The 25401-nt window shown below is 52.1% G+C and overlaps 1 pseudogene across 1 annotated transcript; it reads right to left on the bottom strand.

The window, feature by feature from the left end:
- Positions 1 to 19942: 19942 nt before the first annotated feature.
- On the bottom strand, positions 19943 to 24230 carry LOC149338249 (uncharacterized; annotated as a pseudogene). Its single transcript, XR_016283415.1, has 6 exons — positions 23749 to 24230; positions 23572 to 23631; positions 22233 to 22340; positions 21352 to 21408; positions 20930 to 21145; positions 19943 to 20786 (listed from the first exon to the last, which is right to left on the bottom strand). The product of XR_016283415.1 is annotated as an uncharacterized LOC149338249 (transcript).
- Between the last annotated feature and the right edge of the window lie 1171 nt (positions 24231 to 25401).

The following is a 25401-nucleotide window of genomic DNA, read 5'->3' as shown; positions in this document are numbered from 1 at the left end:
GACTACCGAGGCGTCCGGAAGGTGTGTTCCCGCTGCGGGCAGGACGGCCACATCGGCGCGGTGCGCTCGCTGCGAGGTGTTCGGCCACGACACGACAGGATGCGGAGCGGCTTGCAGGCGCTGCGGTGGAAGCCACGCCACAGCGGACTGCCTGCGGCCACGGTCGTGTGCGGCGGCCGCCGCCTCGAGGAAGGCCCCGAGCAAAGACAACGTGGCCGCGGAAACACGGAGCACACCAAACCTCCGGACGCATGTTGCCGACGCGGACCCTACGACCAGCAGCCCGAGGGAGCCCGAGCCCACCCCCGCGACGGAGGTGCCCGTGAAGGAGCAGCTTGAGGGGACGCCTTCAAACGAGGTGGAACCGTTCGGTGCTGGTTTCGCGGAACCCTTGCCGCCGCTACTCCGCACAGCTTCCTTCAACACCGAGAGCAGCAGCGGCGATGAGTCGAGCGTGGCGTCGGGCGACCTGGTGGACGTACCGGACAAAGTCACGCCGCTTCGCCTGACAGGCGACTTGACGTGCGGCCAGGTGTCAGGACCGACGACTCCTGGAGGTGCGGACGACGCGTGCTTCCCGTCACCAGCCAGCCACACCCTCCCATCGGCGACCCTGGCGTCGGCATCGGCCTCAGCTGCGAGCGTCGCCAAGACCACGCAGCACCCGTTAGCGAGGCCACAAGCGCCGACGACCACGAAAACATGCAGTTTTCCCGCCCAGACATCAAACGTGCCCACCCCCAATCATCGGAATCTGAAGGGACAGTTAACGAACGTTGTAGTAAAAAAGTGCCGCGCGCGTCAAGCGCCGCCCATGGCAGCGCTCTTTAGGTTGTATGTTATGCCGTCGGTGCTCTTGGCAGTCATGGCGGTTGTGCATCTCCTCTCCCTGAATGTTCGGGGATTTCAATCCGTAGACAGACAGAGAGAGGTGATGCACTTTGCCAGGGCTAGGGGCGTCGACATCCTGTTTTTACAGGAATGCAACTTCCGTACTTCACTTGATGTGCTGAATTTCACCACCCGGTTTTCTGTTTTTGCTTATTTTTCGTTGACTGATTTTCATATGTGCGGTGTTGGTGTCGTTTTTGTAATCCCCTGCCTGCGCGCGGGTGCTCATTGCACTTTCGGGCTGTACGGCGGCACTCTTTCGGTCGACTTCACACTAAACCAGCGGCGGGTACGTGCGTTGGTTGTATATGCGCCAGCACGGCAGACTAGTAGTTCTGATTTTTTTGAGCGCCTCGACTCATTCCTCCTTGATCCCTACCCCACTTTCATCGTCGGTGACTTCAATTGTGTACTTAACATCGACCGTGACGTCCGCGGACAGGGTCACGGTCGCCGTTATTGCGGTGCCCCCGCGCTCCGCGATCTCGTGACTCAGTTCCGCTTGTCTGACGCGTGGGTGCAGCTTCACGGGGATGCCTTTGGAGCGACGTTTGAGAGAGCACAGTCAGCGAGTCGGATAGACAAATTCTATTTTCCACCAGAGCTCGCTTCTTTTGTCGTTAGCTGCGAAGTTCTCGCGTTCGCTGCAGGCACGCCGGTGATTTCCGATCACCACCCCTTGTCAGTCAGGCTCGACTTTGGTGAGGACACCCCACGTACTGTTACGTGGCGCATGGACACGAGCCTACTGGCGGACCCGGAAAGCGTGGCGTCGCTGCGTACGGCGTTGGCAGAATCGTGCAAGAGCTTCGTTGCGACTGATTCATGGGACACACTCAAGGCTCGTTGGCAGGCAACTCTGGTGGCGGCCGGTCAAGACCGCAGACGCCGGGTAACTCATGCACTGAATGACACCCTCAAACGCATCCGTATAGTGCAAAGGGGAGCACCCTTAACCTTTGCCATGAGCGATTACCTGAGTCTACTTAAAGCACGTTACCACGCGTTGCTCTGCCAGTCATCACGGGCAGCTAGTCGTGCACACCAGCTCGGGCGGCCTATATCAGACCCGGCTGTGCTACGACACGTACGCGCAGGCACGGCAGAGGAATTAGCTCCCGCTACTGTGCCTTTCGTGACACTCCCAGACGGCACCCAAAGCAAAACCGCGTCCGATATCTGCACGATCTTTGCAAGTCACTTCTCGAACCTGTTCTCTACGGACAGTTGGCTAAATCTTCAAGATGGTTATGACTGGCTTCTACAAAGTTTTTTTGGAAACTTGCCACGAGTAGCTGAAGAGCTGCATGAAAACCTTTGCGCACCAGCCAAAAGCCAAGAGCTGCACGCCATCCTACAGAGTATGAATGCAGCCTCTACCCCTGGTCCAGACGGCATTCCAACAAGTTTTTATTCAACGTTTTTTTACCAGATCCAAGCAGCACTGCTGAAAATGGTCAACGGCTTTCTCACGGATGGGTTACGTCCAAACTCTTTCCGCGAATGCCGCATCATACTCATTCCGAAAGCGGGCGGTGACCCCTCCGACCCGCAAGCATGGCGGCCCATAAGCCTCTTAAACACAGACTACAAAATAGTCGCATCTTTACTAAACAGAAGAATGCGGACGATCCTGCCTCACCTAATCCACCGTGCTCAAACCAGCAGCGTGCCTGACCGCTCTGTGTTTTCTGCATTGGCACTCACTAGAGACCTGTTCACATTTGCCAGCAGGACGGGCTTCACCGGGTGTTTTGTTTCACTCGATCAGGCGAAAGCATTCGATCGGGTGGAACACTCGTATTTGTTCGCAGTCCTCGAAGCCTTCGGATTCCCTCCGCAAATTGTCAGCAGGCTGCGCCTACTTTACGCAGAGCTGAACGCTCATCTCTCCGTAAACGGCCACCAGAGCGCTCCCTTCTCAATCACCCCGGGTATAAGGCAAGGATGCCCTCTCTCCCCAACATTCTTCGTATTATGCCTGGATCCACTCATCCGGCGCATTAACGACAGTCCATCCATACGCGGCTTCCCTCTGCCTGGCCAGGGCCAAATCAAAGTTTCGGCCTACGCCCTCGACGTGTCGCTTTTCCTCAAGGACGAGGATAGCTACGCCGCATTTTCGCGGCTGTTTCTCGAGTACAGCGAGATATCAGGGGCCCTATTGAACAGGAAAAAGCAAGGCACTAAGGTTTGGCACCTTCACACCGAACCTTGCTGGCGAGGTGGAGTGGGTGCAGGGAGTGAAAGTCCTGGGAGTAGTATTCCTCGCCAGCGGAGAAGTAGCCCGCGAAACCTGGACTAACCTACGCACGAACGCTGAGAAACGCCTCTCGGTGGCGTCAACTTTCGGCCTTTCAATGGCAGAGCGCTGCTATATAGTTAAGTCCACAATCCTAGCAGCATGTTTTTTTGTCGCCCGCGTCGCAAACCCACCGCGCACGCTTGCGCGCAGGCTAACCTCGGCCTGTGGCTCTTTCGTTTGGGCGGGAAAAACCGAACTTTTGTCACGAATGTTCATGCGCCTTCCATCGTACATGGGTGGGTTTGGTATACCTTGTATCCGCACTATGTGCAATGTGCTCGCCTTGCGAGGAATACGAGATCTTGTACGCAACCCAGACTATCCCGGGAGAACACTCCTCACATACTTTCTGGGTACAGCGCGTAACGTGTTTTTTTACACAACGCGTGGTTGGCCCTACAGCCGAGCGGCCGCCGGTATTTTTCGTTAACGTGCGTCGCACACTGGCGTCGTTGTCTGCCAGCGTGCCCGATCTGGATGTTGATGAAACCCCGCCCTCCAGTATGTGTGAAGCACTAACGGTAGCTGAGCTGACACGCGAACAACTCCAGAAAACGAGACGGGCACGCTGGCGCCAACTGACCTCAGCTGCACTTCCTGCAGATGTCAGGGACTTCGGCTGGCTGCGAGGCTGGCGGGTCCTGCCCACAAGAGACCGCCTTGCGGCGTGGGGCGTGGCGCCCTCCGCCCGATGCCCGCAGTGCGGTCTCTTAGAAACATTGCGGCACGCAATGTTCGACTGTGTAGTGGCGCGCACCTTTTGGGTACTAGTGTCACGAATGTTCGTAACCCGCCTCGAAGCGCGCACTAGTTCACGCGAACTGTTTACAAATATGCGCTTGTGTGTCGGCATGTTCGTGTTGTGGTGGCAGCGTGGGGCGGCTTCCTTAAATGGGCGTCCGCAAAGAGCAATGTTTCCAACGTTGCAGCGCCTCCGCACGCGCCTCTTTGAGCAAACATGCGTGGACGCACTGACAATGAGCGAGGCTGAGTTCTTGCGCAAATGGTCGACATACTTCATCGTCCTGCGCGGCGGTCGAGTGTCGGCTTTCATACTGCCATACTGAAGTGCTCAGTGCTGCGTCACTGCGCATGTGCTTGAAAGATCAGACTTCACTTCAACTGTGTTGTTTCGTATTTTTGTTGCTTTCGAAAAAAATAAAACTTCTCTTTCTATGCCCGAGCTCGTCCAGAACCAGCGAAGTATTTTCGGCGCTGGCTTCCTCAGAAGTTTCAACGATAAGTGCAGGCGGGCCCCGGATCCACTGCGACCCGGAGGTATAGCAACCAGCCTCCCTGCCCAGGCGCCGTGCCTTTGCCGGTGCTGGGGCAAACTGCGTGAAGGTCGTGCAAGCAGCAGCCCAGCCGGCCACCCGTGACGTCATGGGAGGCCCGGGACCTGCTGCCCCTTCGGTGTTCCGTGCGCCGCCCCCAAAGGCGCATTGTTTTTCGTTCACAGTTACTTCCGACGCGACAGCTGACGACATCGTCGACGGCATCGAGTTGGTTGTCGGCCCGAAAGGGCTAGAGAGCCTCCAGCACCATGGAGGCATGAAGTTCTGCGTCGCCATGGCCTCGGCTGCGGCGGCGGAGAAGATGCTCGTGGAAGGCGCCTTCAATGTGAACGGCACTTCCGTCCCAGTAGCCTGCGTGGGTCCTGCCGTGGTCCACGTGACGGCTTTTCGTGTGCCGCTGTTCGTGGGAGACGCGGCGCTGGCGGCGGCACTGAGCTCCTACGGCAAGGTGCTTGACATCACCCATCCCGTCCTCAAGGGCCGTCGTCACGTCGGCAACGGGACGTGCGTGGTCCGGATCGAGATGAAGCAGGCGGTGCCGAACTTCTTGACCGTCCAGGGCCACCGCGTCATGTTTGACTACCGAGGCGTCCGGAAGGTGTGTCCCGCTGCGGGCAGGACGGCCACATCGGCGCGGCGTGTCGAGCGCCGCGGTGCGCTCGCTGCGAGGTGTTCGGCCACGACAGGGCCGGAGGCGGAGCGGCTTGCAGGCGCTGCGGTGGAAGCCACGCCACAGCGGACTGCCTGCGACCACGGTCCTGTGCGGCGGCCGCCGCCTCGAGAAAGGAACCGAGCAAGGACAACGTGGTCGCAGAAACGCGGAGCACACCAACCGTCCGGACGCATGTTGCCGACGCGGACCCTAGGACCAGCAGCCCGAGGGAGCCCGAGCCCACCCCCGCGACGGAGGTGCCCGTGAAGGAGCAGCTCGAGGGGACGCCTTCAAACGAGGTGGAGCCGTTCGGTGCTGGTTTCGCGGAACCCTTGCCGCCGCTACACCGCACAGCTTCCTTCAACAGCGAGAGCAGCAGCGGCGATGAGTCGAGCGTGGCGTCGGGCGACCTGGTGGACGTACCGGACAAAGTATCACCGCTTCGCCTGACAGGCGACTTGACGTGCGGCCAGGTGTCAGGACCGACGACTCCTGGAGGTGCGGACGACGCGCGCTTCCCGTCACCAGCCAGCCACACCCTCCCATCGGCGACCCTGGCGTCGGCATCGACTTCAGCTGCGAGCGTCGCCAAGACCACGCAGCAACCGGTGAGCGAGGCCACAAGCGCCGACGACCCCGAAAACATGGACTTTTCCCGCCCAGACTTCAAACGTGCCCACCCCCAATCATCGGAATCTGAAGGGACAGTTAACGAACGTTGTAGTAAAAAAGTGCCGCGCGCGTCAAGCGCCGCCCATGGCAGCGCTCTTTAGGTTGTATGTTATGCCGTCGGTGCTCTTGGCAGTCATGGCGGTTGTGCATCTCCTCTCCCTGAATGTTCGGGGATTTCAATCCGTAGACAGACAGAGAGAGGTGATGCACTTTGACAGGGCCAGGGGCGTCGACATCCTGTTTTTACAGGAATGCAACTTCCGTACTTCACTTGATGTGCTGAATTTCACCACCCGGTTTTCTGTTTTTGCTTATTTTTCGTTGACTGATTTTCATATGTGCAGTGTTGGTGTCGTTTTTGTAAACCCCTGCCTGCGCGCGGGTGGTCATTGCACTTTCGGGCTGGACGGCCGCGCTCTTGCGGTCGACTTCACAATAAACCAGCGGCGGGTGCGTGCGTTGGTTGTATAAGCGCCAGCATGGCAGACTAGTAGTTCTGATTTTTTTTGAGCGCCTCGACTCATTCCTCCTTGATCCCTACCCCACTTTCATCGTCGGTGACTTCAATTGTGTACTTAACATCGACCGTGACGTCCGCGGACAGGGTCACGGTCGCCGTTATTGCGGTGCCCCCGCGCTCCGCGATCTCGTGACTCAGTTCCGCTTGTCTGACGCGTGGGTGCAGCTTCACGGGAATGCCTTTGGAGCGACGTGGGAGAGAGCACAGTCAGCGAGTCAGATAGACAAATTCTATTTTCTACCAGAGCTCGCTTCTTTTGTCATTAGCTGCGAAGTTCTCGCGTTCCCTGCCGGCACGCCGGTGATTTCCGATCACCACCCTTGTCAGTTAGGCTCGACTTTGGTGAGGATACCCCACGTACTGTTACGTGGCGCATGGACACGAGCCTACTGGCGGACCCGGAAAGCGTGGCGTCGCTGCGTACGGCGTTGGCCGCATCGTGCAAGAGCTTTGTTGCGACTGATTCATGGGACACACTCAAGGCTCGTTGGCAGGCAACTCTGGTGGCAGCCGGTCAAGACCGCAGACGCCGGGTAACTCATGCACTGAATGACACCCTCAAGCGCATCCGTATAGTGCAAAGGGGAGCACCCTTAACCTTTGCCATGAGCGATTATCTGAGCCTACTCAAAGCACGTTACCACGTGTTGCTCTGCCAGTCATCACGGGCAGCTAGTCGCGGACACCAGCTCGGGCGGCCTATATCAGACCCGGCTGTGCTACGACACGTACGCGCAGGCACGGCAGAGGAATTGGCTCCCGCTACTGTGCCTTTCGTGACACTCCCAGACAGCTCCAAAAGCAAAACCGCGTCCGATATCTGCACGATCTTTGCAAGTCACTTCTCGAACCTGTTCTCTACGGACAGTTGGCTAAATCTTGAAGATGGTTATGACAGGCTTCTACAAAGCTTTTTTGGAAACTTGCCACGAGTAGCTGAAGAGCTGCATGAAAACCTTTGCGCACCAGCCACAAGCCAAGAGCTGCACGCCATCCTGCAGAGTATGAATGCAGCCTCTGCCCCCGGTCCAGACGGCATTCCAACAAGTTTTTATTCAACGTTTTTTTACCAGTTCCAAGGAGCACTGCTGAAAATGGTCAACGGCTTTCTCGCAAATGGGTTACGTCGAAACTCTTTCCGCGAATGTCGCATCATACTCATTCCGAAAGCGGGCGGTGACCCCTCCGACCCGCAAGCGTGGCGGCCCATAAGCCTCTTAAACACAGACTACAAAATAGTCGCATCTTTACTAAACAGAAGAATGCGGACGATCCTGCCTCACCTAATCCACCGTGCTCAAACCAGCAGCGTGCCTGACCGCTCTGTGTTTTCTGCATTGACACTCACTAGAGACCTGGTCACATTTGCCAGCAGGACGGGCTTCACCGGGTGTTTTGTTTCACTCGATCAGGCGAAAGCATTCGATCGGGTGGAACACTCGTATTTGTTCGGAGTCCTCGAAGCCTTCGGATTCCCGCCGCAAATTGTCAGCAGGCTGCGCCTACTTTACGCAGAGCTGAACGCTCATCTCTCCGTAAACGGCCACCAGAGCGCTCCCTTCTCAGTCACCCGGGGCATAAGGCAAGGATGCCCTCTCTCCCCAACATTCTTCGTGTTATGCCTGGATCCACTCATCCGGCGCATTAACGACAGTCCATCTATACGCGGCTTCCCTTTGCCTGGCCAGGGCCAAATGAAAGTTTCGGCCTACGCCGACGACGTGTTGCTTTTCCTCAAGGACGAGGATAGCTACGCCGCTTTTTCGCGGCTGTTTCTCGAGTACAGCGAGATATCAGGGGCCCTATTGAACAGGGAAAAAGCAAGGCACTAAGGTTTGACACCTTCACACCGAACCTTGCGGGCGAGGTGGAGTGGGTGCAGGGAGTGACAGTCCTGGGAGTAGTATTCCTCGCCAGCGGAGAAGTAGCCCGCGAAACCTGGACTAACCTCCGCACGAACGCTGAGAAACGCCTCTCGGTGGCGTCCACGTTCCGCCTTTCAATGGCAGAGCGCTGCTATTTAGTTAAGTCCACAATCCTAGCCGCATGTTTTTTTGTCGCCCGCGTCGCAAACCCACCGCGCACGTTTGCTCGCAGGCTAACCTCGGCCTGTGGATTTTTCGTTTGGGCGGGCAAAACCGAACTTGTGTCACGAATGTTCATGCGCCTTCCATCGTACATGGGTGGGTTTGGTATACCTTGTATCCGCACCATGTGTAATGTGCTCGCCTTGCGAGGAGTACGAGATCTTGTACACAACCCAGGCTATCCCGGGAGAACACTCCTCACATACTTTCTGGGTACAGCACGTAATGTGTTTTTTACACAACGCGTGGTTGGCCCTACAGCTGAGCGGCCGCCGGCATTTTTCGTTAACGTGCGGCGCACACTGCCGTCGTTGTCTGCCAGCGTGCCCGATCTGGATGTTGATGAAACCCCGCCCTCCAGGATGTGTGAAGCACTAACGGTAGCTGAGCTGACACGCGAACAACTCCAGAAAACGAGACGGGCACGCTGGAGCCAATTGACCTCAGCTACGCTTCCTGCAGATGTCAGGGACTTCGGCTGGCTGCGAGGCTGGCGGGTCCTGCCCACAAGAGACCGCCTTGCGGCGTGGGGCGTGGCGCCCTCCGCCCGATGGCCGCTGTGCGGTCTCTTAGAAACATTGCGGCACGCAATGTTCGACTGTGTAGTGGCGCGCACCTTTTGGGTACTAGTGCCACGAATGTTCGTAACCCGCCTCGAAGCGCGCACTAGTTCACGCGAACTGTTTACAAATATGCTCTTGTGTGTCGGCATTTTCGTTTTGTGGCGGCAGCGTGGAGCGGCTTCCTTAAATGGGCGTCCGCAAAGAGCAATGTTTCCAATGTTGCAGCGCCTCCGCACGCGCCTCTTTGAGCAAGCATGCGTGGACGCACTGTCAATGAGTGAGGATAAGGTCTTGCGCAAATGGTCGACATATTTCATCGTCCTGCGCGGCGGTCGAGTGTCGGCTTTCTTACTGCCTTACTGACGTGCTCAGTGCTGCGTCACTGCGCATGTGCTTGAAAGATCAGACTTCAGTTCAACTGTTTTGTTTCGTATTTTTGTTCCTTTCGAAAAAAATAAACTTCTCTTTCTACGCCGCCGCCGAGTGATTCAGTTCTTTTGCGGGCGCAAGTCAGCCCAAATAAAGAGCTTCGTTTCCAAGTCTTGTTGGTGTCCTACTGACCGCTGGACTGCCGTCACTACAACGTGACATCTGGTGGAGGTGCGAGGTAGCCTTCCAGGTACCGGACAACCCCAGCAAGTTGTGACGCCAGCGCTTTGAGTTATTCACCGGAAGACCTGACTGCAGTCTACCACGCAGTCTCTGGAACCTCCAGCCATGACTTAAGCCGCAGCAGTGCGCCGTCCTGTACCTCGACGACGGGACCCAAGCCCCTATCGCCATTAGCCAGCTGCGCTGGAGCGCCGCCCTTTCGCCCCAACTCGCCCGGCCTACGAGCTTCGCACACGGCCTAGGAAATGCGACGAGTGGAGAACACCCGACCAGCGCCGCCCACTATGCTTCCTTTGCGGAGAAGCCGATCACGTTCTCCGGTACTGCCCATATAGGAGAATGGACATCCGAGGGTTCCCTTACGACGCCCCACGACCCCGACCCGGCCGGCGAGCAGCCGAAATCGAGGAATTTTTGCGTCGGGAAGGATGCTCATCGCCGAGCCGCCTATCACGTTCCCCGTCGCCACCGTCACCGCGCTTTGTATCTCCTTGCTGGGGCTACGCAGTGCGTGGACGCTCTCCCAGCCCCCGGAGGTTAAACTGAATAAAGCAGCCACTGAAGGTGAGGTTGCTTCTGAGCGCAAGAACTAAGATCCTCCTTCAACGAAAACACAAGACCACGGCTCAACTACGACGAGAACTACGACGACCACTACGACGACCACTACGACGACCACTACGACGACCACTACGACGAGAACTACGACGACCACTACGACGACAACTACGACGACACCGACGACGACACGGCCAGACTTGAAGCTTTTACCTCTGCCCTTAAACCTTATTATGAACGCTAATGGACTCGAAGTTTGCATTCCCCGTGTTTATTTTCAGTTTAAAGCATCGAGACGATGCTTCTTTGGGAGGGGGTTAATGCCACGTATCATTGTAGTGTTTGTTCGTTCACGCTCAAGGCAGCAGGAAAGGGTTGTTATCACTTTTGTTCGTGACGCGAGAAGCGACCAGACTAATCTCGACTATTCGCAGCCATGAAAGGCTGCATCTAGGTTTTTCCAGATTACCGTAAATGATCTTGACCTGTTATCTGGAAGTTTCCTTGCCGGCTTTAAATTGAGCGATGCCGCGAGCGGCGGACATTCGTAGTTCGACGATTGACGAGCACGTTTGTTGCTTACGCCGCCGCCGAGTGATTCAGTTCTTTTGCGGGCGCAAGTCAGCCCAAATAAAGAGCTTCGTTTCCAAGTCTTGTTGGTGTCCTACTGACCGCTGGACTGCCGTCACTACAACGTGACAATATATATATATATATATATATATATATATATATATATATATATATATATATATATATATATATATGTATATATATATATATATATATATATATATATATATATATATATATATATATTGCCACGCGCTTAACGCGCCGGAGAGACCACCGCCGCTTCGTCGTCGTCTTCGATTCAGCGCGGAGGCCGCGCGGCGCGTTAGGCGCGTGGCATCGTGGTCGAACCGGTCAAACGTCGACTCTGTCAACGTTGGAAGGGTTCGACCATGATCCCAGGACGAATCCGGACTCCCTTCGCGAACTCATCCGCTGCGTGGTCCGCGAGGAGCTGCAGCACCTTCAAGCAACCTTTGCCCCTCGCGTCGGATCCCGTTACCAGCGTCATCCGCGAGGAAGTCCGGCAGGCGCTCATAGCACAAGATGCTGCAGTTCTGCCGGCGCCGCAACCGACCCCATACGATCCCACGCCGTACCCGACTCCTGTCCAGCCAGTCACGTACACGGACGTCGTGCGCCGCGCGGCCCCACCTCCTGGGCCTTCGCCTTACACCGCACCATTGGTCGCGGTGCACTCTGCTCAGCCGTCTCCTTACTGGGCGGATCGGCGCCAGGCACCGCGGAAGACTGACCTCTGGCGCACTCCGGATCAGCGACCGCTCTGCTACCACTGTGGTGAGGCCGGCCATCTCTACCGGCGGTGCCCCAATTGCGAAATGGGTCTACGCGGATTTTCTATCGACAGCCCCCGTCCACGCCTTGGAGAGCGCCCTCAAGACATCGCCGAGTATGTCACCCGCCAGCGTAGTTCACCGTCTCCTCCGCGCCGCGAGTCGCGATCGCCCTCTCCACGCCGGTCTTCGCCCTCTGGATCCCGTTTCGCCTCAGGACAACGTGGTTCCTCGAGCCTTCGTCGGGAAAACTAGCTCCGGCGGCCTTTGGAGGCGAGGCCGCCGAACGCCGTTCCGACGCAAAGCTTCCACCGCCGCAACAACTGAATCGCCTCGACGTCGCACGCTGCATCGCTGCACAGTTTTCCCCGACGCATCTTTCGTATCGCCGCGATGCCGCAACCCCAATCGCCGACCCGCTTCCGCCGCCGCACCGACCCAATCGCCCCGACGCCGAACGCCGCATCGCCGGAGAGTTTCCCCCAACGCGTCGCTTGAATCGCTCCGACAACGCAACCCAAGTCGCCGACCAGCTTCCGCCGCCGCACCGACTGAGTCATCCCCAACAGCCATCGACGGGCCGCGCTGAAGGCAGGGTCTCCTTGGATATCCCTGTTCTCGTCGACACAAAGGAGGTCAGCGCGTTGGTAGATACGGGCGCAGATTACTATATCCTTAGCGGACGGCTTGCGGCGGCCCTGAAAAAAGTGACGACACCCAGGGACGGTGCCGACATAGAAACGGCAGGCGGACATCTTGTCGCACCACTCGGTATGTGTGCGGCCCGGGTTACGGTTCGAGGCTGCTCATTCGTTGCCACTTTCCTCGTTCTCCGCGAATGTTCTCGCGATGTCATCCTTGGCATCGACTTTCTTCGCGAGCACGGTGCTATCATAGACCTCCGGAATCGCTTGGTGACGTTTTCTACCGCAATGGCCACAGAAGAACCAGCGCACCAGGGTTCTCGGTCCGCCCTGCGCGTCGCCGACGATAACGTTACGGTGCCACCACGTGGCAGCATTGTCGCTAGAGTTACCTGCGACGAGCCACATATGGGACTCCGGGTTGCCGAGCCTAATGTCTCCCTCGTACTCACTAAGGGGGTTGCGGTGGCCCGGGGCCTTGGATCCCTTCATGACGGTTGTACAGAGGTCCTTCTCACCAACTTCTGCAGTGAGCATCGACATCTGTTTCGTGGCACAGCCATCGCTTACGTCGACCATGTGCAGGAAGTGGCCGAATGCTTTGCCTGCGAGGAGGGCACACCTGGAGCTGACGCCGAAGCCGTCACCAACGTAGACATAAATCCAGACCTTCTACCCACTGAAAAGAGGCAACTCCAGGATCTCTTGCGTGAGTTTGGTGCGTGTTTCACGTCGCCGTCTAAAGTGCGCCAAACGTCGATAAAGACCACGTTATCACGCATGAAGGAGCCCGACCCATCCATCAGCAGCCCTATCGTGTGTCCCCTCGTGAGCGAGATTCTGTTCAAACACAGGTCGAAGAGATGCTCACAGACGGCGTCATCCAACTGTCAAGCAGTCCGTGGTCGTCTCCTATCGTCCTCGTGAAAAAGAGACGGGACACTACGATTCTGTGTCGACTACAGGAAGCTTAACAGTGTAACCAAGAAAGACGTGTACCCGCTCCCGCGTATCGACGACTCCCTCGACCGACTTCGTCAAGCCAAGTACTTCTCTTCGATCGACCTCAGAAGTGGTTATTGGCAGATAGAAGTTGATGAGAGGGACCGTGAGAAAACCGCCTTCATCCCACCGGACGGGCTGTAGAATTTCGTGTCCTCCCATTCGGGTTCTGCTGTGCTCTTGCCACGTTCCAAAGAATCATAGACACCGTTCTCACAGGTTTGAAGTGGCAGACCTGACTTGTTTATCTTGATGATTTAATCACTTTTTCCGCAACGTTCACGGAACATCTGCTCCACCACAGAACTGTCCTCGAAGCCGTTAGATCCACCAACCTCTCCCTCAAACCAGAAAAATGCCACTTTGGGTTCACCGAATTGAAGTTCCTCGGGCACGTCATTAGTGCTGACGGAATCCGCGCTGACCCAAAGAAGCTTGCTGCCGTTGCTGCCTCTCCGGTTCCCGCCCACAAAAAAGCAGTCCGACGTTTTCTGGGCCTGTGCTCCTACTATCGCCGCTTAATTAGAAACTTCGCCGAGCTCGCCAACCCTCTGACGCTCCTAACCCGTGATGACACGTCATTTTCCTGGGGCAACGAAAAGCAGACTGCCTTCGACGAGTTACGACGCCGACTCCACTCGCCGCCCATCCTGGCACATTTCGATGAAGATGCCGACACGGAGGTGCACACGGATGCGAGCAACGTCGGTCTTGGCGCCGTTCTAGTACAGCGGCAAAACGGTGTCGACAAAGTGATTGCCTACGGCAGCCGCGTACTGTCGCACCCTGAGTTGAACTACTCTACTACGGAAAAAGAATGTTTGGCGGTAGTCTGAGCCGCCGCTAAGTTCCGCCCATACCTGTACGGTAGACCGCTTTGTATCGTCACCGACCACCACTCACTGTGCTGGCTGAAAAATTTAAAGAACCCTTGCGGCCGCCTAGCACGTTGGGCATTACGCCTGCAGGAATTCGATTTCACCGTCACCTACAAGTCAGGCCGGAAGCACACAGACGCTGACAGATTGTCACGCGCTCCCATCGAACCTCCTCCACAAGACATCACCGATGATGATGGCTTTCTTGGAGCGGTCAGCACGTCTGAGCTCGTTTCCAGACAGCGTGCCGACGCCGAGCTGCGTCTACTCATCGAACATCTCGAAGGTGGGCGCCCTGAAATACCATGATACTTAGCTCGTGGACTATCATCGTTCTGCCTGCGGAGAGGGTTGCTTTATAAAAAGAACTGTACTTGAAGTCCGACAACTTACCTGCTCGTCGTACCGTCTGATCTACGGGATGAAGTCCTCCGTGCCTGCCATGATGAACCGACTTCCGGCCACCTTGGAATTACACGCACCTTATCCCGAATCAGGAAGAACTATTACTGGCCCAACCTAACTTCAAGTGTCAAGCATTATGTCCGGACATGCCGGCAATGCCAGCGGCGGAAAAAACCCGCGCTCAAGCCTCCTGGACTGCTTCAGTGCATCGAGCCGCCACAAATACCATTCGACAAAGTCGGCACGGACCTTCTGGGGCCATTTCCTCTGTCGTCGACCGGCCACAAGTGGATCGTAGTCGCCACAGACTACTTGACCCGCTACGCTGAAACGAAGGCCCTTGCGCGAGGTACTGCCGCCGAAGTTGCCCACTTCTTTATGCACGACATCGTGCTTAGACACGGCGCAACATCGGCCATCATTACTGACCGAGGAAGGCGTTTACAGCCCGACTCCTACGAGACATCTTAACGCTTAGCCATACTGCTCATTGACCAACAACAGCGTATAATCGCCAAACCAATGGTCTAAAGGAACGGCTCAACAAAATATTGGCGGACATGATCTCGATGTACGTCGACGTTGAACACAAAACCTGGGATGAGGTCTCGCCGCACGTCACCTTCGCTAATAATACCGCGATGCAGGAAGCCACGCAGTTCACCCCGTTCCGTCTCGTGTATGGCAGAGAGGTCCGCATGATGCTCGACGCCATACTGCCGTACGGCGACGCAGAGCTCCCCCCTGAAGCAGGCCACTTCGTGGAACAAGCAGAGCAGGCCCGTCAGCTGGCCCGCTTGCATATCAAGGACCAGCAATCCGCTGATGCCCGACGCTATAACCTTCGGCACAGGGACATGCGACCACGTGTGGGTGTGGACACCCGTTCGCCGCAAGGGATTGTGTGAAAAGCTTATAAATAGGTATTTTGGCCCGTACAGAGTCCTGTGCCGCCTGAACAGCGTCAGCTACGAAGTTGTCCCCATGGAACTGTGATCGTCGCCCCTCAGCGTCAACGGCCTGAAATTGTGCATGTAGTGCGCTTAAAGCCGTACTTTTCGCGTGACTGAGCGCTGTGTTCACACTGTGTTTCTTACCTTTTTCCCCTTACCCCACGTGTGAACTTGACTCTCGCCGCATCTCATCTAGCGCACATTGTATAGTTCACCTCACCCCTATTCTTGTTTTGGCTCCTCCTCCTCTCACTGTACATATCCCATTCCACATCGAGATGATGTTTGCTTTCGCAGGGAGGAATAATGCCCCGCGCCTAACGCGCCGCGCGGCCTCCGCGCTGAATCGAAGACGACGACGAAGCGACGGTGGGCACTCGCGGCGCGCTTGTTCTGTTCGGTGTCGTGGAAGCTGGCTCTATAATTAAAAGAAGGCTCCCAATGTTGGGGACTTCCCGACGCCTACCCTCACGACTCCTCTGGTCGTGACAATATATATATATATATATATATATATATATATATATATATATATATATATATATATATATATATATATAGTGTGTTCGTGTTTGTTTCCCACTTACCTGTTCTGTACCCACCCCTATAGACCATTTCATCTAGGGCGCCGCCATCTTGGGGAGGTGGCGCCGTCTATGTTCTGTTCTTGTCCCTAGCGCCATGCTGGTATGCGCGCACGCATTTGTGCTACGTTCACGGTGCCGGACGGCGGTGCCGCAAATTGACCTGTCGGAGCTTCTCATTTATTTTGTCTGTTATAAAAGCGTCTGGGTGACGAAAAAAGCTTTTCGAGCAAGACAAACATCGTTTTGCTGAGGGATGGCCGGAACTTCGTCGGATTATGGGGCCGGAAACACTTCCACCGTCGTTCTGATGATTGACCTAGGTAAGCGAAATTTGTTTACGAGTTGTTTGTTTACTCTAGTGCATAGCAACGGTCGCACCGCTGGCTACGACGGCGGTCGAAGAAGCGACACAGGCAGCCGCCAAGCTTCTTGTATGCTATCTTATTGAGTTCGATAGACTACGATTACCAGCCAGCATGACAGTCACGTCATGAATGTTTACGTTAGCCGCACTTCCCTTTGCTTAAGTGCGCCTGGTGTGCAGACGCGAACTTTATTGTTCGACCACTCACGGTGACAAATTCCTTTCGTGACAGATAACCCGAATACAGTTCACAATTTCAGGCAGGTACTACAGTGCACTTCTCAGCGAGATACGCGTCGTGACAGATTCAGGCGCTTGATACCTGGTGTTATCGCTGTGTTTCAGCGGATTATCACTTTGAGATAAATGCTCACCTACGAGCAGATCTAGGCGGTAGGTGCGAGAATGTTTACTAAGCCAGAGCGCGCAGGCACCGAACGAAAGCACTGTCTACGCTTGTTGACATCGCGTATGTCATCGTCGCTTGCTTGGGGCACCGAGCGAGCGCGAGCAATGGTCGTTCTCGCTGCCTCGCCACTTTTTTTCTTGTACGTGTCCACTCTTCACTCGACGAAAGAAAAGTGTTGCGGCCTCAAATAACTGTCACGCTAAACAACGAAAGTTACTTTAGAGGTTGCATGGGTATTTGCTACGCGGCAGACGAAATTCGCCACGCCACCCGCACCTCGATTGTGCTTTGACGAGCAAGCGCGTTTACGGTCGTCATTAAGCACGCTACGCGTCTTCACACAAGTTTTGCAGGCTTTGGTATCTTGACAACTGGTGCAATGAGCACACTGTTTTGCTTCTGCCAAGGCCCGGTAGTTCGCGGTAACAACATTGCTTACTTGGCAGTGCTGTAATACCGCATATTATTTGCTGTCATATTTAGCATGCAACAAAAATTTTCGAGAGGTATTTTTTTCTGCTTATCTGAACTATCAACTTCCATTGCTCTGATTTTGTGACCTCCATATTTGTCTGCAGGTGGCAAGATGTACAGTCATCCAAGCGTTGTCACAGACTGGAGTGACGACATAAGGAAGTGGCCACAAGTCCAGATGCCACACATTATATTTTACTTTCTTGAAAATAAAGCATGTGACCTCAAGGAGGTGAAATCATTCAGGAGCATGGAATCCTACTCATATTTGCAGAGTGGATGGGTAGGGACAGTGCTCGTACATACAATAGATACTGAAATGGCATTGCTGAAATGCCAAGTACAGGCATCACAGTGTGTCAAAGTGCTTCACGAAGCATGGGTGTGCTGCGGCAAAAGCGGCGAGATCATAAATAGTGGCTGCTCTTGTATGGCAGGGAAGGGAAAAGTGTGCAGCCATGTGGGTGCGCTACTGTGGAAAATTGACCTGGCCGTATCTTCAGGCCTCACCGGGGAAGCATGCACAGATAAAGCAGCTGCTTGGAATAGAGGCACGAAAAGAAACTTGGTTCCAGCAGCCCTGGAGGATATTAACTTCAAGTTGCAGAAGCGGACAATTGACCAGGAGAGGAAGAAAAATCAGCCACTATGTATCCCCCGCATCTTTGACAGCGATAAAGATCTGGCAGAGTTTCACGAAAACTGCCCTTTTAAGGATCTTCTTAGCATTCCCGGTAAGTCATTTCCTAGATATGTTTCTGCAACATTATTTTAATCCATGCATTTATGTTAGCTATTCTGCAGAAGTTCTGTGAAGATTTTTCCATTCTGTTTCCCTATACTTTTACAATACTATGCGCCCTGTTAAGTGGATGTCATCAGCATATTTTAAATGTCACTAAAACAACTCCTAACAAGAATTAAAAGCCGCATATTGTAGCCAGCCAATATAACAAGCAAGAGTTTTTCAGATTGTCAATCACTAAGGCACTCCACCTGCATGGCAACAGATTTGATGTACGGTGCATGAAAGTTAATTTCATATGTTTTGACTTCAGGGACTCTCCTTCATGCAACAATTACAGCTGCTGTGCGACAACCACCTTCAAGACCGGCTCAACCACCAATTGCTGAGCATGCCTCTCATGAGGAGAGTGAGAAATTGCCAGAAGCATGTGAATTATGCAACAGATTTTACCTTAAGTACATAGCAATTTCCACAGAAGCAATGCAGTTGTTGAAGGCAGCCACAAAAAATCAAAATGGCCACTTATGGCACACCTCACGACGAGTGCGGTTAACAGCTTCGAACATCAAAAGAGTGCCCAAGAGGCAGACGACACCAACAGAAAAAGCCCTGTTGTCGCTTACTGCTCCCACATTTCATGGAAGTGCTGCAACACAACACGGCTTGCGATATGAAGCCGTGGCTCGACAACAATTCGAAGCCACCTTTGATTTGTCAGTTTCATTAGAAGGCATTCATGTATGTAAGGATGAGCCATGGCTCTCAGCAACACCTGATGGCATCATAGCGTCCAATGATGCAATCCTCGAGATCAAATGCCCAGTAGTCGAGGATTGTAGAGACTTAATCAGCTCTGGGAAGTATGATGTGAGTCTAGATAATGGAACCTATGTTCTAAATGAAAATGGACCCAACGGCTATTATGGCCAAGTACAGTTCACAATGCTGTGTGCCAGGAAGAGTCTATGTTTCTTCTATGTATGGTCCTTAAAATGGGCCATAGTTGCAGAGGTTCCTTTTGACGCGACATATGTGGAGCACACGATGCAAAGGCTACGAAAATTTTATTTCAGTAGCATGCTGCCCCGTCTTCAAATTATGGAAGCAGAAGGCAAACTTGACCTTTCAGAATACAAACAGATCTTAAATCTCTGATGTCATTGCAGTCCATGGTACAGAGAGGGTATGATAGATGATCCTTGGCGACCACAAAATGAACAAGGGAGGGGAAAACCTCAGGTTGCTTGAGCGAAGGCCCTGTTTAATCTCTGCCAATGATGAACGCTTTGCCCAGACGAAGACAAGTCCCCTTGTCGAAACGTTGGCTCAAGCAACCTGAGGTTTTCCCCTCCCTTGTTCATTTTGTGATGTCATTGCAGTCAGTCTTGTGATTCATTCACTTACAGCATTCTGTAACAAAATGAAAAAAAAACTTCAATGTCAGTTTGCATGAAAATGTTTATTGCCTTTCACAGCACTCCTGATCAGTCCTCGGTTAAACTTGCTGAATCGACTTTTTTGCTTCCAGAGGATTGTTCAGCTATTAATGGCATTTTAAAATTGCAGAGGCCTGCACATACAAAGACCATTGCATCAATAGTTTTTTTGCATTTGATGCTGAGAGCCGATTTGAATATGCGATAAGTTTTTATGCGATTTATCGCCCTCTCGACGTGTATCCGCACTGATGCAATGCGCCGTGTCTGTGTGACCTCCTGCTCCGACAGTTGATGTTTGCCTGCAAGCAAAAAAATTCAGCATGATGCATGTATTCTCTTGAACCTCAACATTAAAAAGAAAGCTGCTTGTTACAGATAAATGTAGCAAACCACAATGTGCCAGCCAAAAATGAAAAAGGAATGCCGTTTTAAAAACACTCGTTAGCAGCGTTACTGGAGCAAAGATTTATGAAGCTTTGTGCCAAACAACTGCGAACCACAACAGCACTGTGCCCACTGAACAACTTGAAAAAGAAGCAAACAGCCTTAAAAACCTGGTGATGCATTTCTAGAAGGAAGCTTTCCTTTTTTATCATTAGATAAGTTCTGCAAGATTGTGCCTCGTTACCTCTAGTAAATGCTGGGGTATTCAGCTTGACTCCCTGGGCCTCCAGGTACGGGTCCAAGGTAAAACCTCTATCGGCCATTATCACATCGCCTCGAACAAGGTACTCCTGGACACCGGACTCCCTAACAATGTGCTTGTCAGAGGCACGTCCCCCAAAAGTACGGGACACAAACATTATGTACCCACAAGGGGCGATAACAATCAAGAACTTCACTGTGTTGTGCCCTTTGTAGGAACTGTATGTTTGAGCTCTTGCTCGTTGTTTTTTTGGCCTTTCCAGAGCAACCTCCGTGCAGTCAAAAATGCAACGAGTGTTTTCATAGCCATTCTCTATGAATGAATATGGCATGCTGCTTTCAATTCTAGCTTTCGGCAGCCAAATCACATAATATTTCATAATTTCTTTCAGGCATTCTAGAGTGCTATTAAAGATTTTGCAGACAGACGAAACAGATATTCTAAACCTGAAGGAAAGGTCTCTGTACAGCAGGCCAAGCCTGAGGCGCATAAGTGTCAAAAGAAGCTGGTCCTCCAATGCTAGCCGTGACTGTGGCATTGGAATTTTTTCCAGACAAGTCAATAACGTCCTGAAGACATGGTTAGACACCCCAGTGTAAAAAGCTATGTCTTGACAAGTCATCTGTGATGCCATCAGCACTTGCTGCCGTAAAGTGTAGGTGTGGTCAGCCAGAGAGGGGTCTTCCCACTGCACACTGTGGTCTCGTGTGCAGACCTGGAAATGCAAATATTTAGACACACTGTATTAGTAAGCCATACCTTTTGAAAGTGAAATAGAGAGTGGTCACTTAGTTTTGAGGTCATGCAAGGAAAACTTGTATTTAGTGTACAGTAAATGCTTGAATAAAAAACACTTACAGTTTCTGTCTGTGTTCCTCTGCTGCTTGTGTTTGTTGTGGCTGCAGAACTGAGCGCCTGCAAAACATGCTGTATTTCAAAAATGCAACTCTGTCCTGCACCGTTTAACATGTAAGAACAAAAAAAAATGTAAAGCCTACTGACATGGTGACTGTGACCTTCCAGCGTCTGGGTCGGGCAAGCTGCAGGCATGCATTCTTCGAGGCACAGTGATGACTGAAAAAAATTGGAAGTTTTACTACTGCAAGCCTAAAATAGACTGAGTACAAAGTTACATTGCTATCTGTTGCCTCTCCTTTCTGTCTTGGAGAAGGAACCATCTGTTTATCTGCATACTGCTCACACAAGTGCATGGCCGGAATAAATAAAATGTAAAACTGATTCACTGAGCATGCAGAGTGTACTGAAGTTTAGCAGCTTACAGCATTAAGGTCAGACTTCAGCACGACAAGCATGCTGGGACTTCCAACATCTGTATCCTGCAAAGGAAATTTAAACAGCACCTGTGTCACACCATGGCATAACAAGAGTTAGAACACACTGCTAACAGTAAGTAAGAAACTATTTGCAGGAAGCAATACAGATAGTCCCTATGGGTGGCCTACGGCTAAAGGTTCGGAAGCCTGACGAGGCCTTAGCCCCCACACACTTTTGCAGCAGCATAATCACATTTTCTTTAGTTCAAACGCTTACGTGGTTACGAAAGTTATGAAAGTGAGTAAAAGAGATGACAGCAATGACTTAATGAGGCCTAAGCAATCAGTGATAGCTGTAAAAGTATTCTTTCATAAATTTGTAGCAGAGGAAAACAATGCTTACACTGCAGGAAGCACACAGAAAAACCATACTCCTACTGCTTTTAATTCATTGCTTTGCTACAGGCTATTACTGACAAATAGTGTTCTTGAACATACAGATACCTCTGATTCAGCTAAGAGTCCAAACAAATGTGTTCTAGCTGCTTATTTAAAATAACTTTGTTTCATTTAAATGTCTCATAGTATGTGTGTTAGTATTACTTAATGTTACTTCTAATAGAGACTGCTAAGTAATAATGTCTCAAACAATGCTTTTTCTTTGAGCCTGTGAGGCAATTCCCCCAAATAAATATAGTCCTTCAAGCACCACATGCAAAAATGCAACTCTGAGATAACAAAACCCTCGGAACGGCACTGCCATGTAGAGGACAATGTGGACAGTCTCAAAAGCTGTAAGCGACAGCCCATTATTGTGCTAAGCACTGTAGATGCCATTCTGCAAGTACGTCACTCCATAAGTGTATGCTAAAAGTGACTTCATTCACCTGATCGACTAGAGCGCAGTTTAAATCTTCATTAGCAGCAGGTACGACGTCTTGTACTGCATTAGGTGCAGAAGTATCAGGGCTGGTCTCCGTGTCTGGCTCCGCAACCTAGATAAATGCAACAGAACAGAGTGACAAAGCAACTTTTTCTTCACTAACTGCCTCCTTAAGTTGATTGCACGATCCACTCAATTTTTTATGGACGTGATGTGTGTACACTGCTCAAGTTGCACATGCATTAGGAACAAAGCAACTCATTGCATCCATTTAGCACTCAAATAATGCAAGTGATCCACAGCATGTATCCCATTGTTAAGAGAATTAAATAATAATTCGAGAACATGCAGCAGTGGACAGCGATATGCTGCGTTATCTACAGGTACAAATGCCTTTTCTAATACGTAGTTAGTACCTTGCATACATTAAGCTAATAATTAATATCATGGAACAATCCAATTATGCACTCGAGAGAATGTTTCTCAAGAATAGGTGATTAAGTACAATGATATCTTGTCATGACTCATACAAAAAGCAGAATGTACAGAGGTTGAAATTCACGTTATTACATTAGAGTTGAAATATATTTTATGCATAGGTATTAAGCATTAACCACCTGTTCTGCATGATGAACCCAAGCAAGAGATAACGTCTGTTTACATAAATCATGTCCAGTTGGGCTGATACTTGATTAAAGTTATGAAATTTCACTTTTGCAAAGCTAGCAGACAAAGCCTCAAAAGAGATTTAAAAAAAACATTGCAACAAGGATTGGAGAAAGTCTAGATTACCAGTTTTGACAAAGCCTGCATCAATTGTGGCACTGACACCTATGCTTTCATAGCAGCTGAGCACAGTTCATGCAGCATTCGAAACTCGGGATCTCAGCAATATTTTTTAAAATGTACAAACGACCATATAAGGCAGGGATCTCGAGTCTTTTGGCTTTGTGAAATACAGTGGCACGATTTTATTGCATATTGAAAAATCCACAGTATTTTTATGCAAAACTTCACAACGAATTTTTGCGATATCGCGCTCTGTCTGTCTGTGTGCTTGTTATGAGTAATTGATCCGGGGCGTGAACGGTGGGGTTACAGAGCATCAAAAGCAGTCAAGGGATAAAACACTGACAAAACGGCGAACTTTCTGCTCGTTTGCACTTCATTTCTTGCACCCTACTTATTTTCACAGCGCTTGTGCGTTGTTAACATTTGCGCATTTTCGACCTTTTCGCGCTAAGCAATGAAAACACATAAGACGTACAACTCGCCTAACTATCGGCTTTTTTTTTTGCATTTGCACGAACAAGATACCATGACATGCGCGAAACGAACCTCACCTTCCTTTTTTTCGTCGGCACGTAGTCCGTTCTTGCGATACGTCTCCTGGCGGTCTTGACCTGAGCGAAAGTTGTCGCGCACAATTATTCTCCAGTACAACAGTCACCTGATTAAAAATTCCCGTGTTTGAAGGAACCACGCTTTCACACACGGCCACATACGCACGTAATGCTTACCTTCCGTTCGTAGCCCAGCTTAAGCATAGGCACGGAGTTCGTGGCTGTCCGTTGTCCGCCAACAAAGTGTTCCGAGCAGACACGAGAGGCGGCCGATGGCATAAAATCCTTTCTGTTGACGCTAGCCAGCCAAAGACGTCGCTCGTCTTCATCCGACGGAAAGCGATGCAGTTGGAACAAGTTGCAGCCGCACTGACTCCGCGGCTGTTGATGCTGCGCACATGGCTCTGCGGCTATTTTTTTCCGCTTGCGGTAGTTGTTGGTGCAGCCAACAACAGCGCAGTGGTACCCTGAAGACCTCGGCTCACGATTCATTTTACAGTCAGCATCAAAACACGTAAAAGCTGTTTTCTTGCGCAAAAACAGCAGGACACGCACGGCACTCAACGCGTACCTCGCCGCTCGCGCATACCAGGAGGAGAGGAGGAGGAGAAGCGGCGCCGCGCGCGCGCTGGTTCGAGGCTATTTTCCTCCTCGCGCCGAAAACGGTCTATAAAAGGGGATGCATTAACAATGTAAAATCACTCCTGAAGAAGATCGGTCTTCCGATCGAAACGTCGAGTTGAATAAATATGTTTCCTTTAACGAAGCGTATACTTCGCTATATATTCTTATAAGCAGTCTAGTACTTCACGCTTTCGCAACATATATATATATATATATATATATATATATATATATATATATATATATATATATATATATATATATATATATATATTTATTGTCACGCGTGGTTCAGTACGGTTGGCACGGTTTGGTACGTCCAAAATAGGCGACTGCAGCGGACGTCGGTACCAGCCCAAAAGCGGAGCATTCGCTTGCCCCCACACCTCGGCTTCTTTCTTTTCGCAAGGCGAGCTCGCGCGCATTCCGCGCTGTCGTGTTTCCACGAGAAAAATGACGACGAATGGCGGTGTCCTTACTCCCCGGCAAAAAGAAGCATCGTCCCGATACTGGGAGTGAGTGGAGTGGTCGGAAGAAGGAATGAACGGGATTAGCGGGCGAGGCTACCGCTTGTGATAAGGCTTCAGGCGGACCACGTGAACCACTTCAGGACACGGAGACCGTCGGGACTTCTGAAATCTATCGGGAATGACCTCGTAGTTGAGGTCGCCCAATGACCTGACCACGCGGTATGGTCCGAAGTAGCGATGGAGGAGTTTTTCGCTCGGGCCGCCGAATGGGGAACCACACCCACACACGGTCGCCAGGCGCATAATGGATGTCATGACGGCGCCGATTGTAGCGATCTGCATCTCGAAGTTGTTGGTCCTGAATTCGAACTTTGGCCAGTTGGCGAGCCGCTTCGGTGCGTTCCAGGAACGTGTAAGTATCAGTGTGAAGGCTAGAGTCGTCCAGACGTGGTAACGTTGCGTCGAGCATCATAGTCACTGCACGGCCGTAAACTAGGTGGAATGGGGATATCTGCGTTGTTTCTTGCATGGCCGTATTGTAGGCGAAGGTGACATAAGGAAGTACTTCGTCCCAAGTTTTGTGTTCAATATCGACGTACATGGAAATCATGTCAGAAAGGGTTCGGTTCACTTTCAGTGAATCCGTTCGTTTGAGGGTGGTACGACGTTGTTCGGCTGTGGTCGGTATGACTGTGAACCAATATCTCCTGCAGCAGCTCAGCCATGAACGCAGGGC

Source organism: Amblyomma mixtum, chromosome 6 (assembly GCF_055824585.1).
Source record: "Amblyomma mixtum isolate Tamu chromosome 6, ASM5582458v1, whole genome shotgun sequence".
NCBI lineage: Eukaryota > Metazoa > Arthropoda > Arachnida > Ixodida > Ixodidae > Amblyomma > Amblyomma mixtum.
The sequence above is the reverse complement of the archived record's forward strand: the minus strand, read 5'-3'. Positions and strand labels throughout refer to the sequence as shown.